The sequence below is a fragment of the Schistocerca nitens genome, chromosome 9 (assembly GCF_023898315.1).
Source record: "Schistocerca nitens isolate TAMUIC-IGC-003100 chromosome 9, iqSchNite1.1, whole genome shotgun sequence".
NCBI lineage: Eukaryota > Metazoa > Arthropoda > Insecta > Orthoptera > Acrididae > Schistocerca > Schistocerca nitens.
Genome location: NC_064622.1, coordinates 284385278 through 284399868, shown reverse-complemented (window position 1 = coordinate 284399868; position 14591 = coordinate 284385278). Strand labels below are relative to the sequence as shown.

Sequence of the window (14591 nt, the reverse complement as noted above, 5' to 3'; positions counted from 1 at the left end):
TCCAAATGTGTTGCCGGCACTTTTACCTGATCACGCTCCGTGTAATGTCTGGTTGTGGAGCTACCTGAAGGACAGGGTGTACCAAGGGAACATTCATACATGTGCTGATCTGACATGCATATCAAGAGAGGTAGCCAGCATACTTAGGGACATGTTTCGCTCTGCTGTGCAGAATGCAATCCTCCGCTTTCAGACTCTTCTGGACAATGATGGGCGCTATGTTGAGCCCCTTTTCTGGCAGTACTGGTACAGCTTTGCAATGGTATGATGTACCGTAGCAGAACATTAAAAGTGTTTCAGCTGAACTGATTCTCCATTATTTCTCTTCCCCATGTCCTTGATATTAATGCTACCAAGTTTAGTACTCGTACGGTAATTAGTTTTCGTGTTATAACGTCTTAAATAGGGAAAGTTTAACTATAACCATTCGATCCTTTCCTTGCCGATACGCCATCGAGCGTCATTCAGTATCGCGGTGGGAAGTCGTTATAATGCTCTGGATCATCGGTGTATTTCAACAGCGCGGAGCGCTTAACTGTCGACGAGTTCAGTTGCCGCAGTACCATATACCACCGTATACAGAAAACTTCAATAAATTTGAAAATGGTACCGTGTGATTATAATTAAAATGCAGCTGCTCAAGCTCCGTTGTGGGCTGTAATTGCCATAAGACAGCGAAACTTGGTAGCTAGATAATAATGCGTTGATGCGGAACCGATTTACGCAGGAAAACAATAGTTTTGCGGCCACCGGGTGCGACTCTGGCGCTCTACATTGTTTCTATCAGGGTATGGCATTCACGCTGTCATTTGACAAGCCACAACGTGAGTGAACAGTATGGCTATCGAGAAGAGAAACCACGTGCTGTTAGTGAAACTGCTTTATGTGGAGGGCATCAGTTACAGTGGTGCATCGAAAGAGCATCGCCGATTGAAAGGTCTCAGAAGATGCTAATGAAATTTGAAAACATGTGGGAGCTCCGTGTGGCACCTGGAAGAGGAAGGTGTCATATCCCGGTGTAAGTTATTGACGAGGTTGCTGTCGCCGTGACTGACAGTGGAGCACGTTCCCCGGATAGCGTCAGTGCTTGTGTAGTGTCACAAGAACTGTCCATTCCATAGTCAACAGTACGGAGAGTACACAGAACCGCCGAATTCGGGGAACTATTGAACCGCGTGTTGTGGACGAAGACCCAGCGCACTCGCCGAATGTGACAGTGAGATGCGGATTTACAAGTACCTTTGTTCTCGGTCTGCTCTTCTCTGAAGACAATACACCTAGGAGCCCTCTCAGGTGTGTCGTGACGTCTGCATGTTATCGAGACCTCCTAGCACAGCACGTGTTATCTGCTTTGGGAGAGCGCAGCTGTGATGAAACCACCGTTTCCATGCGGGACCGTTTAATACCTAATGTCGCTCGCCCAGTTAAAGATCTGCTTAATGCAACCTTCCAGAAACCTGTTATCTTCAGAGGTTTTCCAGGTGTGTGACCGCCAAGATCAGCTGATGCGTATGACCCTAGTTGTTTTTACGTCCTAAAACAAACAAAGATCCCCTGATCTGAATCCATGTGACTTTTAGCTCTGGGGTATCCAGCAGAACGAACTGAAGGCCAGTACATGGAACACGTTGCTCAGATTCCATTGGAACTGCTGCGAGCAACTGTTGACCACGCCACTTTACGGATGCAGCATCTCGTCGGCGTCTTCGGTGCTCGTATTGAACAAACTGTGTACGCGTTGGTTAATAATAAAATCAGATTTACGCCTTTCTCACTTGTTTCACCTTTTCTGTCCACGTACCTTTTCTAATTCATTAAAAATGGGAACATTTATATACGTCTTTCCTGGATTCACAGCGCCAAATTTGCACCTAGTGGCCAAAATTGGAACCAGTCTTTTTTAAACGTATATCGGTTCCGCATTAACACATTACCATATCCACCGAGTTTCGCTGCCGTACGATAATTAAAGCGCACACTGGACCTCCGTGAATAAATGTTTCAAATGGCTCTGAGCACTATGGGACTTAATTTCTGAGGTCACCAGTTCCCTAGAACTTAGAGCTACTTAAACCTAACTAACCTAAGGACATCACACACATCCATGCCCGAGGCAGGATTCGAACCTGCAACCGTAGCGGTCGCGCGGTTCCAGACTGTAGCGCCTAGAACCGCTCGGCCACCCCGGCCGGCCCTCCGTGAATACCCACTCGGTGTAAACGCGTAGAATTTTAAATATGTGAAATGGAGAGAACTTTCTGCACGGCTCTTAATCATTCTTGCACACGTCTCATGAGGAAACAAGTTATCTGACCATTTACATTCCAACACACTCCAGCCAGCCAGCTGAAGGCCTCGACATCAGTGTAGAAACCAGAACGCTCCAATCTACCTGCGGAATGCTGCTGAGAATGTAGCAACTGACATCGCATGAAATGGCAACGATGATTTACGGCCGCAGCAGCGCATGCCGCCGCTGTTTCTACTGCGACTATTTTCATTATCTTTGCTTTTTACTTCCCGTGCACGGTTTTATCTTTCCAAGCCATGAGCTTGCTTTGGTTGTGAAAACTCCTTTCACTGCTCTAAGTCGATGCAGGACAGAATATTGTTAAAATCCAGTTGTTGCGAGTAATTTCAAACTGACTTCTGATGAGCTACAAACTTTCAACGTTGCTCAGAACTGAATGACAGTGCAATAGTACATCGCTTTCTTGTGTGTGGCGCAGGATACTTCGTGTACCACTGCTATTTCCCCCTTTTCCTGTAGTAGTCGCGAATGTCACGCGGTAACCGCGAGTAAGCCTCCGTGTAAGCTGGAATCTCTTATTTTTACCTTCACGGTCTTTCCGCGAGATGTACATAGGAGGAAGCAATATATTGGCTGATTTGGGTGGAGAGAAACTTAAGTAAACATGAAATTTACCATACATCTCTGTAATTTCATCAAAATGTTTGAAATCGATTGAAAGTCTAAAAAACAGAAAATGATTATTTAAATAAAAACCTTCTTAATGTAACACCTTTTTGAAACGGAGTCCTCAGGGAACTACATTTTTCCTCGAGAAATCAGGGAAAATTTGTACTTGCGATGTTTTAATACCTAAGGCAATACTTGTAAAACTTAAAACGAGAAACGTGCGGTGCATTCAGTAGATAATAATGAGGAGTATAGAGAATAGCTGTCGTTTCGAGAAATCTCAAAACAGTTCATATCATTTGCAGTGCAATAGAATTTTTAGTGACTTTCAGGCGAACTATCCATGCATCAATTATCTATTTCTCGCGGCTGACGTTTTTCATTTCGAATTTTATAAGTATTGTTCATAGCTATTAAAAACCACAACCACAAATTGACAGGAGTATCTGTGTAGGGTTAGGAATATGTATTGGGCTAGGAGAAATCATTTTGAACTTTTATGTCTGTTTTAAAAACGTGTTATGTCAAAAAGTCTATTTATTTAAATATTTATTTTTTTATAGACAGCTATACAGGAAACATGCCTGTAGCCTATCGAAGCCTAGTTTAGGTACTACAATCAGATTATATAAGAAACTATGAGAAACCTGATGATGATCGCTCAACTGCGCGGTTATCAGCGCCCGTACCAATGCCCAAACTTTGCTCAGTCCAGTCTCGGCACTTTCATGAATGATGGTGAAATGACGAGGACAACACAAACACTCAGTCATCTCGAGGCAGGTGAAAATCCCTAAGACTGCCGGGAATCGACCGCGAGAGCACGAGCTAAACTTGTGATAAACATACTAACCAGGATGTACAGAAATAAACTTGTCTTACAAAGTCTCGTTATCGCGATGAGACAACTTTTTGCCTTTTATTTTCGTTAACGACAATGATGTAATTCTGGCTTCCACAAGAATACTCGTATATGCCGAGAAAATATCGGGGGAAACACAGAGTTAAACATTTGGTGTGTACTAGCTTATGACCATGGTGACTGAATCCTTCTAGATCAGTGAGTTTTGAGGCTTTGAAAAAGAACATATCATTGGTAGGTGTGTCATGGGAGCATCACAAAGACAGGTTGCACAGGCAGCTGGTTGCAGTGCAGTGACAGCACAGCGAATACTGACGTAATGGACTTAAGGGCAACGTGTGGCAAGGGAGAGCAGCCAAGTGTCCTTCCAGAAGAAGTACACCACGAGAAGGTGGTACGACTGTTCAACTGGCTCTGGCCAATAGACGGGTGACAACAGCTGGATTACAGATAGAGGTTACAGACAGTGTGTCACCACACGCAGCAGTGGTTGATTACACAGGCAAAAAAACACCTTTTCGAAATATATTAAACTGTTTTCTATGTTAAAGATATGTGACTAACTTAACAGAATTCCAGTTTTTTTATGTATCACGTTAGGATTCTTAAATATTATACTTAATACAGAACTTTACAACATGGTTTAAAAATTGCAATACTTTACTCGTATTTCCAGGGTGGCGATTCTTCTGGAAAACCTGGAATATTCAGGGAACTACATTTTACCTCAAAAGATCAGGAAAATCTCGGGGATTTTCAGGAATTTCATAAAATCCCAGGGAATTCTGCGTTTTTAACCTTGCTTCGAAACTGAGTCTTATAAATCACAAAATTTAAAGTACTTAATATACGTGCGCTAATTATATGAATATTATTCCATATAAATAGGCAACGGCCTTACTGCTATGGTAACACCAGTTCCTGTCAGATCTGTGGTGTGCGTACTGTAAGACCTTTGGTACACACACCATCAGATTATTTGACTTGTCGCTCTAACGAAGTAGGCGAGTGTCAGAAATATATCTTGTGGTCTTATCGTGGGGTGTTTATCTTCTGCCGTTAGGTCAGACGATAGAAATACCACTTGCACGCTTAGAGTAGCAGATTGATGGTGACCAACTTTAAACAGAACTTGATTAATTTTCACACACATTTATTAAAATAATAAAAATCATAGATATTACATGATTCTGGATGCTGTTTACAATTGACAATCTGAAGTTCCTTTGGTCATGGTACGTTAATCTTATTCTCACATATCTCTGAAACTTGACTATAGACTGGTACAGACTAATGCAGACTGACTAATCGGAGGTCTGTACACTCGTTATAATACCTCGAGCGTTCAGGTATCACTGCGCGAGTGTGATCGGCGAGGAGAAAAGGTTCTACGTTAGCAGCAATCTCATTGGCTGCGTTACATATTAATACGCTGATCGGCAGAAGCAGAATTTGGTCCGTCTCTAAGACAGCGCCATCTCGTAGTGCGGAGACGGACGAGCGCTGCGCGTGCGCTGTTGTGCTTAGCGGGGCGCGCTCTATTGGGAAAGTTGTGTACGCGCTGACTACGCGGAACTATGCACACAACAAGATCACCAAAGTTAAACGCTGTCGGGCTTGGCTAGCACTTGGGCGGGTCACCGTCCAGGGCTGCCCAATGCTGTTGACAAGTGGGGTCCACTCAGCCCTTGTGACGCCAGTTGAGGAGCTGAGAAGTAGCGGCGCCGGTCACGAAAACTGACAACAGTCGGGAGAGCGGTGTGTCGACCACATGCCCCTCCGTATCTGCATCCAGTGGCGCCTGAGGGCTGAGCATGACACGGCGACCTGTCGGTACCGTTAGGCCTTCAAGGTATGTACTGAGGGAGTTTGTCTGTTTATTCTATATACCGAGCGCTTCTAGGCGTTTCAGTCCGGAACCGCGCTGCTGCTACGGTCGCAGGTTCGAATCCTGCCTTGGGCATGGATGTGTGTGATGTCCTTAGGTTAGTTAGTTTTAAGTAGTTCTAAGTTCTAGGGGACTGATGACCTCAGATGTTAAGTCCCAAAGTGCTTAGAGCCATTTGAACCATTTTATTCTATATAAATAAATTATCGATGTTTAAAAACTGCTGCTAAATTATTGCTTATGGCTGATATATAGCTCAGCTCAGAGGAAAGAGAAGCCATTATTGTGGTACGCTGCCCCTCCCAGTTCACCATTAATTTATCAGGAACTTCTTGACACCATCTTCCTCCTCACGCCCGGAATTCTCAGTCACCCTGATTTCGTATGCGATCCAAGACCAATATAATGTACTAAACATGAATTAAATACTATTCTACCGCACTACTTTCATAGAAGAGAGAGAATTTAGTGCAGAAAAATAAGAAGGCCACCAATTTAAAATATAAAATAAAAAAACCGTCAAATTCAGTTCTTATGTTCACTTACGTGAGCAGGTAAATAGTAACGCTGCCATTTGGATGAAAAAAAAAAAACAACACGTTCTCTTTCGTTGTGCAGGACTATCCCGTTGCACCAACCAATAGTAGTTGGCCATTACGGGTGCACTCCTCCACCCCTGATGCCTACAGTCCATTTCCTTAAAGCCTTGGTGAAATCTCTTACCCTCTTCTTCACTCACTGACTCGCACTGTGAGTGAAGGAAGAGTACCTTCAGTCTCATGTTGCATCCTTAGGCTTTGCATTTATCCTGAATTTTGTTCACGTATTCCACCCAGTTTAACTCTTCCAAAGAACTTCTGAACCTCTTCTTTGGACACAATCCAAGCTTTCTTTTCTGGAGGAGTCATACATCCTTCGAAACTTTTATCCTTACTTAGTCCCCGGTCTATGGCTCTGCAAATATACCATGACTTTTGCTTCTGGGAGGACAGAAAACTTATTGGTACGGTATTTAACACAGTTGCCATTCTTATCCAATGCCTTTGTAAACTGCTTCATTATCCCTAATTTAATGTGGAAGGAAGGTTGCGGGGTGGGGGGGGGGGTTGGGAAGGGCACGAGGTAGTAGAACTTTCTGAGGATGTACTAAGCTTTTTCTGACGATGTTCTTGGATCCTATAACCACGATAAATCATTCCTGTTTTGTTTTCCCTATTCAAGGCTCTTACTTTACAAATGCAAAGGTAATAATTATGAAGGTGGTTATTTGGTACACGTCGAAGCATTAGAACTCCAAAACCATGGGACTTCAACTTTCCCTTTGACCATTCTCTTAACTCGCAACACAAAAGTTATACACTCTATAAGGAGCCCAAGATTTATCCTTATGTCCTGCTTTCACTCCAAAACAAGCAAACACTTTTAACAAACGAGGCTATATTCCATCTGTCTTTGGCGAACCTAGAACGCCACAAATATAACAGAATGTATCTGGATTGTCCAAATACTTTTTCCTCTGCGTTGTTACAACTCAACAAATTAACTAAAACAAAATAGTCAAATAAAACATTCTTCTAGATACTCTTGCTCAGCAGTAGTTGAGTACCTTGTATATGATTTCCGTTATTACAACAGTGAAAAGTGTTGCCATTTGCTGATACATCCTGTACAAGACATAGTAATTCAGACTTACTTACTTCGAAATGGCTGTTACGTTTAAATACGTAATTATTTGTACTTCTCTTTCATTGCGCATACTGCGTTTTTAATGACATTTTAATTATAAGTAATAAACTAATAAAACTGTATGTGATACGATGAAAATAACGGAACCTAGGTTGAGACCTCTAGTTGCTATGCTTCGTTTATCGCCGATGCCATGCGACAGAAACACACAGTTGCTTGGTCTACGGCCAGAATCAACTTGGTCTATATGTACATTCTGTGGTGTTCAGTGATCAGTCTCGTTTCTGTCTGTAGTGGTCAGATCGACGCAAACGTGTTCGTAAACGATACGGTGAAAGGTCACAGGAAGCATCAATTCTCGAGCCTCTGGAAATTGGATTACTGTGGTGTGGTACGTAGTGACAGGGCTGATTTGATAATCGTTAAACGACGGCTGGGCACACGCCAGTATGTGGCAAGAATGTGAAACCCAGTTCTCATACCCTTCGTTACCAGGATACTAAATTCACTTTCCAGCAGGCTAATGCAAGACCCCACACTGCAGTTCGCAACACAAAAGCGTTAAGGAATGTACGGGTCATCGATTGGCGTGTTTCGTCCCCTGAATTGTCACCCAAAGAACATTAGTGGGTTGTGGTGGGAGGACGTATACTTTCTTATTAGTAATCAATCTTCGTGAACTGGCACAGCTTGCGTTTCAGATGACATTCGTAGGCTGACTGCTTCCACGCCAAAACGAATACGAGGGTTTATTCGTCCCTGTGCTGGGTCACACCCGCTAGCGACACTGACAATGGACATCAAGTTCATAAGGAAATGAAAATTTAGTTATTTGCACTACTGGTCATTAAAATTGCTACACCAAGAAGAAATGCAGATGATAAACGGGTATTCATTGGAAAAATATATTATACTAGAACTGACATGTGATTACATTTTCACGCAATTTGAGTGCATAGATCCTGCGAAATCAGTACCCAGAACAACCACCTCTGGCCGTAATAATGGCCTTGATACGCCTGGGCATTGAGTCAAACAGAGCTTGGATGGCGTGTACAGGTACAGCTACCCATGCAGCTTCAACACGATACCACAGTTCATCAAGAGTAGTGACTGGCTTATTATGACTAGCCAGTTGCTCGGCCACCATTGACCAGACGTTTGCAGTTGGTGAGAGACCTGGAGATTTTGCTGGCCAGGGCAGCAGTCGAACATTTCCTGTATCCAGAAAGGCCCGTACAGGACCTGCAACATGCGGTCGTGCAATATCCTGCTGAAATGTAGGGTTTCGTAGGGATCGAATGAAAGGTAGAGCCACGGGTCGTAACACATCTGAAATGTAACGTCCACTGTTCAAAGTGCCGTCAATGCGAACAAGAGGTGACCGAGACGTGTAACCAATGGCGCCCCATACCATCACGCCGGGTGATACGCCAGTATGGCGATGACGAATACACGCTTCCAATGTGCGTTCACCGCGATGTCGCCAAACACGGATGCGACCACCACGATGCTGTAAACAGAACCTGGATTCATCTGAAAAAATGACGTTTTGCGATTCGTGCACCCAGGTTCGTCGTTGAGTACACCATCGCAGGCGCTCCTGGTTGTGATGCAGTGTCAGGGGTAACCGCAGCCATGGTCTCCGAGCTGATAGTCCATGCTGCTGCAAACGTCGTCGAACTGTTCGTGCAGATGGTTGTTGTCTTGCAAACGTCCCTATCCGTTGACTCAGGGATCTTGCACGATCCATTACATCCATGCGGATAAGATGCCTGTCATCTCGACTGCTAGTGATACGAGGCCGTTGGGATGCAGCACGGCGTTCCGTATTACCCTCCTGAACCCACCGATTCCATATTCTGCTGACAGTCATTGGATCTCGACCAACACGAGCAGCGGTGTCGCGATACGATAAACCGCAATCGCGATAGGCCACAATCCGACCTTTATCAAAGTCGGAAACGTGATGGTACGCATTTCTCCTCCTTACACGAGGCATCAAAACAACGTTTCACCAGGCAACGCCGGTCAGCTGCTGTTTGTGTATGAGAAATCGGTTGGAAACTTTCCTCATGTCAGCACGTTGTAGGTGTCGCCACCGGCGCCAACCTTGTGTGAATGCTCTGAAAAGCTAATCATTTGCATATCACAGCATCTTCTTCCTGTCGGTTAAATTTCGCGTCTGTAGCACATCTTCGTGGTGTAGCAATTTTAATGGCCAGTAGTGTAAATCCATACAAAGAACTAATCAGTAGATAGGACACATTCTGAGACAGCAAGCAATCGTCAGTTTAGCAGTGGAGGGAAGTGTGGGTGGTTAAAAATCCTAGAGGGAGACGAAGAGACGAGTACAGTGGGCAGGTTCAGATGGATGTGGGCAGCAGTAGCCATTCAGAGATGAAGAGGCTCACGCAGGATAAAGTAGCCTGCAGAGTTGCGTCGAAACAGTCTTCGGACTGAAGACCACAACAACAATATCAGATCAAAATTTACACAAAGCTTGTGAAGTGTGTATTTAAACCGGGGATCAGAAACGACGGAGAGGTTTCATCCCGCCGTAGCCTTCAGTGGTTCGCAATCCCACAACAGGCCACAGCAGTCCACCCACTCCACCGCCACCCCACACCGAACCCAGGGTATTACGCGGCTCGGCCCCCTCTAATGGACTCCCCCCCCCCCCCCCCCTCGGGAACGTCTCATACCAGACGAATTTATGGAAACTTGGGAATTTGTGGTAAGGTCTTTTGGGACCAAACTGTTGAGGTCATCAGACCCTAAGCTTACGCACTACTTATGCTAAGGGAGGACTCGAACTTCCGACGGAGAGTAATTATGGTGTTCGCGTACGTGGAGACAATGTTTGTCCAGCGTTGTGTAACTGAGACGGAATAAGGGCAACCAGCCCGCATTCGTCGAGGTAGATGGAAAACCACCTTAAAAACCCGAGGAAGATGGAAAACCACGTTAAAAACCATCCACAGGCTGGCTGGAACACTGGACCTCGACACCAATCCACCAGGAGGATTCGTACCAGGGACCGGCAAGCCTTCCCGCTCGGGAAGCAGCGTGTTAGACCGCGTGGCTAGCCGAGCGGGCTTTCCACGAAGCTTGATTAATATCGGACTGGTACTCCATGCTGTAGCACTTTTCTTTTCCGTGAGTGTGTATGAACTACACAGGTGTACTACATACTGTTTACAATAACTGCAAGTGAAACCAAACATTATTTTGCAATGCACCACTGTCACACTCGTGATTTTTAAAAAGAATTATTGGCTTTCCGAACGTGCCTATAAAGCCATCACAGAGCTATAAATGTTATACAACAGTTTGTTTCGAAAATGCAGAGTATGCATTAGCTTAAGTCGTACCCTGATACGAAGCAACATAGGCTTAACAATGGGCGGATATCGACAAAAAAAATGAAAAACAACAAATTTTACGTCCACAATACACGGAAACGAGTAAGCAAGACGAAAATGTAACAGGGACACACAGAGGTAGTAAGCTGTAAAAATTCTACTCTTACAGAATTAGAAATGATAAATCGTAGTTCTCGCACATCTGGAATAGTCCGAATTCAGTCCATACTAAGAATTATGTATCTAAATTAGCGTTAAATATTCATTTGTATGTCCTGTAAGAGTTCTTTCAAAATCTGCGGATAGAGAATTGACAGAAAACGTGACAAGTACACAAGAACTAGATTCGGTTGTTACAGCCATATGTATACATTCGCGTGACAAAAGTCATTGGATGCCTCCTAACATCGTGTCGTACCTCCTTTTGACGGCGCAGTGCAGCAGCTCGACGTGTGAAGGACTCGACATGTCGCTGGAACTCACCTGCAGAAATACTCAACCATGCTGCCTCCATAGCCGTTCACAACTGCGACAGTGTTGCCTGCGCAAGATTTTGTGCACTATGTCCCATAAATGTTCGATGTCATTCATGTTAAAAGGATTCGGATGGCCACATCATTCGCTCAAATTCCCAGAATGTTTTTCAAAGCTATCGCGAACAACTGTGTCCCGGTGACATGACGCTTTGTCATCCATAAAAATAGCATCGATGTTGGGAACAAGAAGTCTATGAACGGCTGCGAATAGTCTCCAAGCAGTGTAATACAACCATTTCCAGGAAATGGTCGATTCATTCGGACCAGAGGACCCAGTCCAATGCGTGCGGACATAGCCACACCATTATGGAACCATCCCAGCTTGCACAGTGCCTCGTGGACAGCTTGTGTCCCTTGCTTCGTGGGGTTTGCGGCGTCTCGAACCCTACCAGCAGCTCTTACCAGCTGAAATCGGGCTCACGTGACGAGGCCACTGTTTCCAGTCGTCTAGGATCAACCAATAGGAGCTGCAGGCGATGTCGTACGGTTATCAAAGGCACTCGCGTCGGTTGTCTGCTGCCACATCCCTGCCGATGCTAACGGGTACGTTCGTCGTACGTCCACATTGATTTCTGCTGTTATTTCACATAGTGTTGCTTGTCTGTTAGCACACATAACTCTACCAAAACGCGCTGCTCTAGGTTGTTAAGTGAAGGCCATGGGCCACTGCGTGGTACAGGTAGCGCCTGAAATGTGGCATTCTGGGCATATTCTTGACACTGTGGATATTGGGATATTGAATTCCCTTTCTGTTTCCGAAATGGGATGTCTCATGCGTCTAGCTCCAACAACCATTCCACGTTCAAAGTCTGTTACTTTCCGTCGTGCGGCCATAATCACAACGGAAATCTTTTCACATCGATCACCTGAGTACAAATGACAGTTTCGCCAGTGCACTGCCCTTTTATACCATGACATTTGTCACCTCAGCGTAAGTATACCAGTATTCAGACACATTCGTATAGGAGGTACATAGTGACATACATTTATAGACTGCCCGTTTCACATCCTGCTGAGCAGCACGTGGGAATGTAGTCAGTTAATTGTGCTTTGGTCTTCCCCCTAGCATCCTAATTACCAAGAGCATTAGATCAGCAGCGCACCAATCGGGATGTTGACCAACTCGTACAGTATTTTACGCATTGCTACATCGTTGGATGCCAACGGCCTTGCCGCAGTGGTAACACCGGTTCCCGTCAGATTACCGAAGTTAAGCGCTGTCGGGCTGGGCTAGCACTTAGATGGGTGACCATCCGTTCTGTCCGGCGCTGTTGGCAAGCGTGGTGCACTCAGCCCTTGTGAGGCAAACTGAGGAGCTACTTGACTGAGAAGTAGCGGCTCCGGTCACGAAAACTGACAGCGGTCGGGACAGCGGTGTGCTGACCACATGCCCCTCCATATCCGCATCCAGTGATGCCTGTGGCTGAGGATGACACGGCGGCCGGTCGGTACCGTTGGGCCTTCATGGCCTGTTCGGACGGAGTTTACATCGTTGGATGCTAACAAGGTTTGGTGGCTGCTTGGGAACTGATTAAGAAGAGCCTGAAGATTACTTGCAAGTATGTTTATGTGATATGTGATCCGACGATATCGTAGGAATGTATTGGATCTTCTTCCCCACCACAAACACATAGAGGGGTGGCGCTTTTGTTGCGCGGTTAGAGATCTTTGTTGAACGATTAAATTTCAGGCGTGCTATAAATGCCGCGAAGCCCTTCGATGTCTTTCTCTTATTATACTCTGGTACTCCTGGAATTTTGGGATGAATTAGTGCGTAGTGACTGCCTTTGATTTTATATGTCTGTGACCTTTCCTCTAGCCAGTCCAATGACAACTGCTTTCTGCAACTCGTGATTTGCTGTTGATGAGTGTCCAGGTAGGCTCACTGCTTGCAGTCCTCTCCTCTTCTCCACCCCCTTCCCTGTAATGGACTTCTTTATGTAGATAATAGCAAGCAGAGTTATAAATATAATGCTGTAACAGTCGAAACAAATTTCTTAGAAATTTCTTGAAATTGTACCTTTTTATTAGTTCTCTACATAATCAGCGTTCATATTTATCGTCTCTCTCCCTCTGCATTAATTTCTGTTGCCTGAGACAACACCCAACCCGTGGCGCATTTGAAGTTTTTCATCTGAACAAAAGTGGTGGAAGATAAGCCACTTCTTCCGGTGGCTGAACTGAGAACTTCTAGCACGGAGGACGCAGTATGTTATTTTGGGCAGTCATCGGCATACGTAGAAGTTATATCAGGTGTACTCCAGGGATGTGTGTTGAAAGCCTCGCTGTTCATGTTGCCTGTTAATGGCCTGGCAGACAATGTTAATAGTGACCTCAAGCTTTCCGCAGATGATGTAGTCATCTAAAATGGCGTCCTGTACAAATGTCATTCAGATCATAATGAGATATCAAAGCAGTGTGACGATAGAAACTTGCTTTAAATGTTCAGAAAAGTTAAATTGTGTCTTTCACAAAACGAAGAAAACCGTTGTCCCCTGTGTAGAGTGCCAGCTAGTTGCAATTACACTCGGTCAACTCATACAAATACTTGCGAATAACACTTTTTAGGTACAGCAACTGAAATAGTCACATCGGCTCAGTAGTAGGTAAGGCAGGTGGCAGGCGTCGGTTCATTGGTAGAATACAGGGCGATTCAAAAAGAATACCACAACTTTAGGAATTTAAAACTCTGCAACGACACAAGGCAGAGCTAAGCACTATCTGTCGGCGAATTAAGGGAGCTATAAAGTTTCATTTAGTTGTACATTTGTTCGCTTGAGGCGCTGTTGACTAGGCGTCAGCGTCAGTTGATGCTAAGATGGCGACCGCTCAACAGAAAGCTTTTTGTGTTATTGAGTACGGCAGGAGTGAATCGACGACAGTTGTTCAGCGTGCATTTCGAACGAAGTATGGTGTTAAACCTCCTGATAGGTGGTGTATTAAACGTTGGTATAAACAATTTACAGAGGATGCGTGTTTGTGCAAAGGGAAAAGTTCTGGACGGCCGAGAACGGGTGATGAAAATGTAGCACGCATCCAGCAAGCATTTGTTCGCAGCCCAGGAAAATCGACTCGCAGAGCTAGCAGAGAGCTGCAAATTCCACAATCAACAGTATGGAGATTCCTACGAAAAAGGTTAGTTATGAAACCTTATCGTCTGAAATTGGTTCAAGCACTGTCTGCAGCTGATAAGATTAAAAGAATCGATTTCTGTGATTTTATCCTTGCTCAAATGGAAACAGATGAATCTTTCGTTTCAAAGATTGTGTTTAGTGATAAAGCAACTTTCCACACTAACGGGAAAGTCAACCGTCACAATGTCTGTATATGGGGC

The 14591-nt window shown here is 44.7% G+C and overlaps 1 protein-coding gene and 1 pseudogene across 3 annotated transcripts in view; one reads left to right on the top strand and one right to left on the bottom strand.

The window, feature by feature from the left end:
* LOC126203412 (alpha-tocopherol transfer protein-like) overlaps positions 1 to 14591 on the bottom strand; it is a 341643-nt gene that overhangs the window by 123821 nt on the left and 203231 nt on the right. The gene's annotated exons all lie outside the window — the stretch shown is intronic.
* Positions 12417 to 12534, top strand: LOC126204629 (5S ribosomal RNA; annotated as a pseudogene).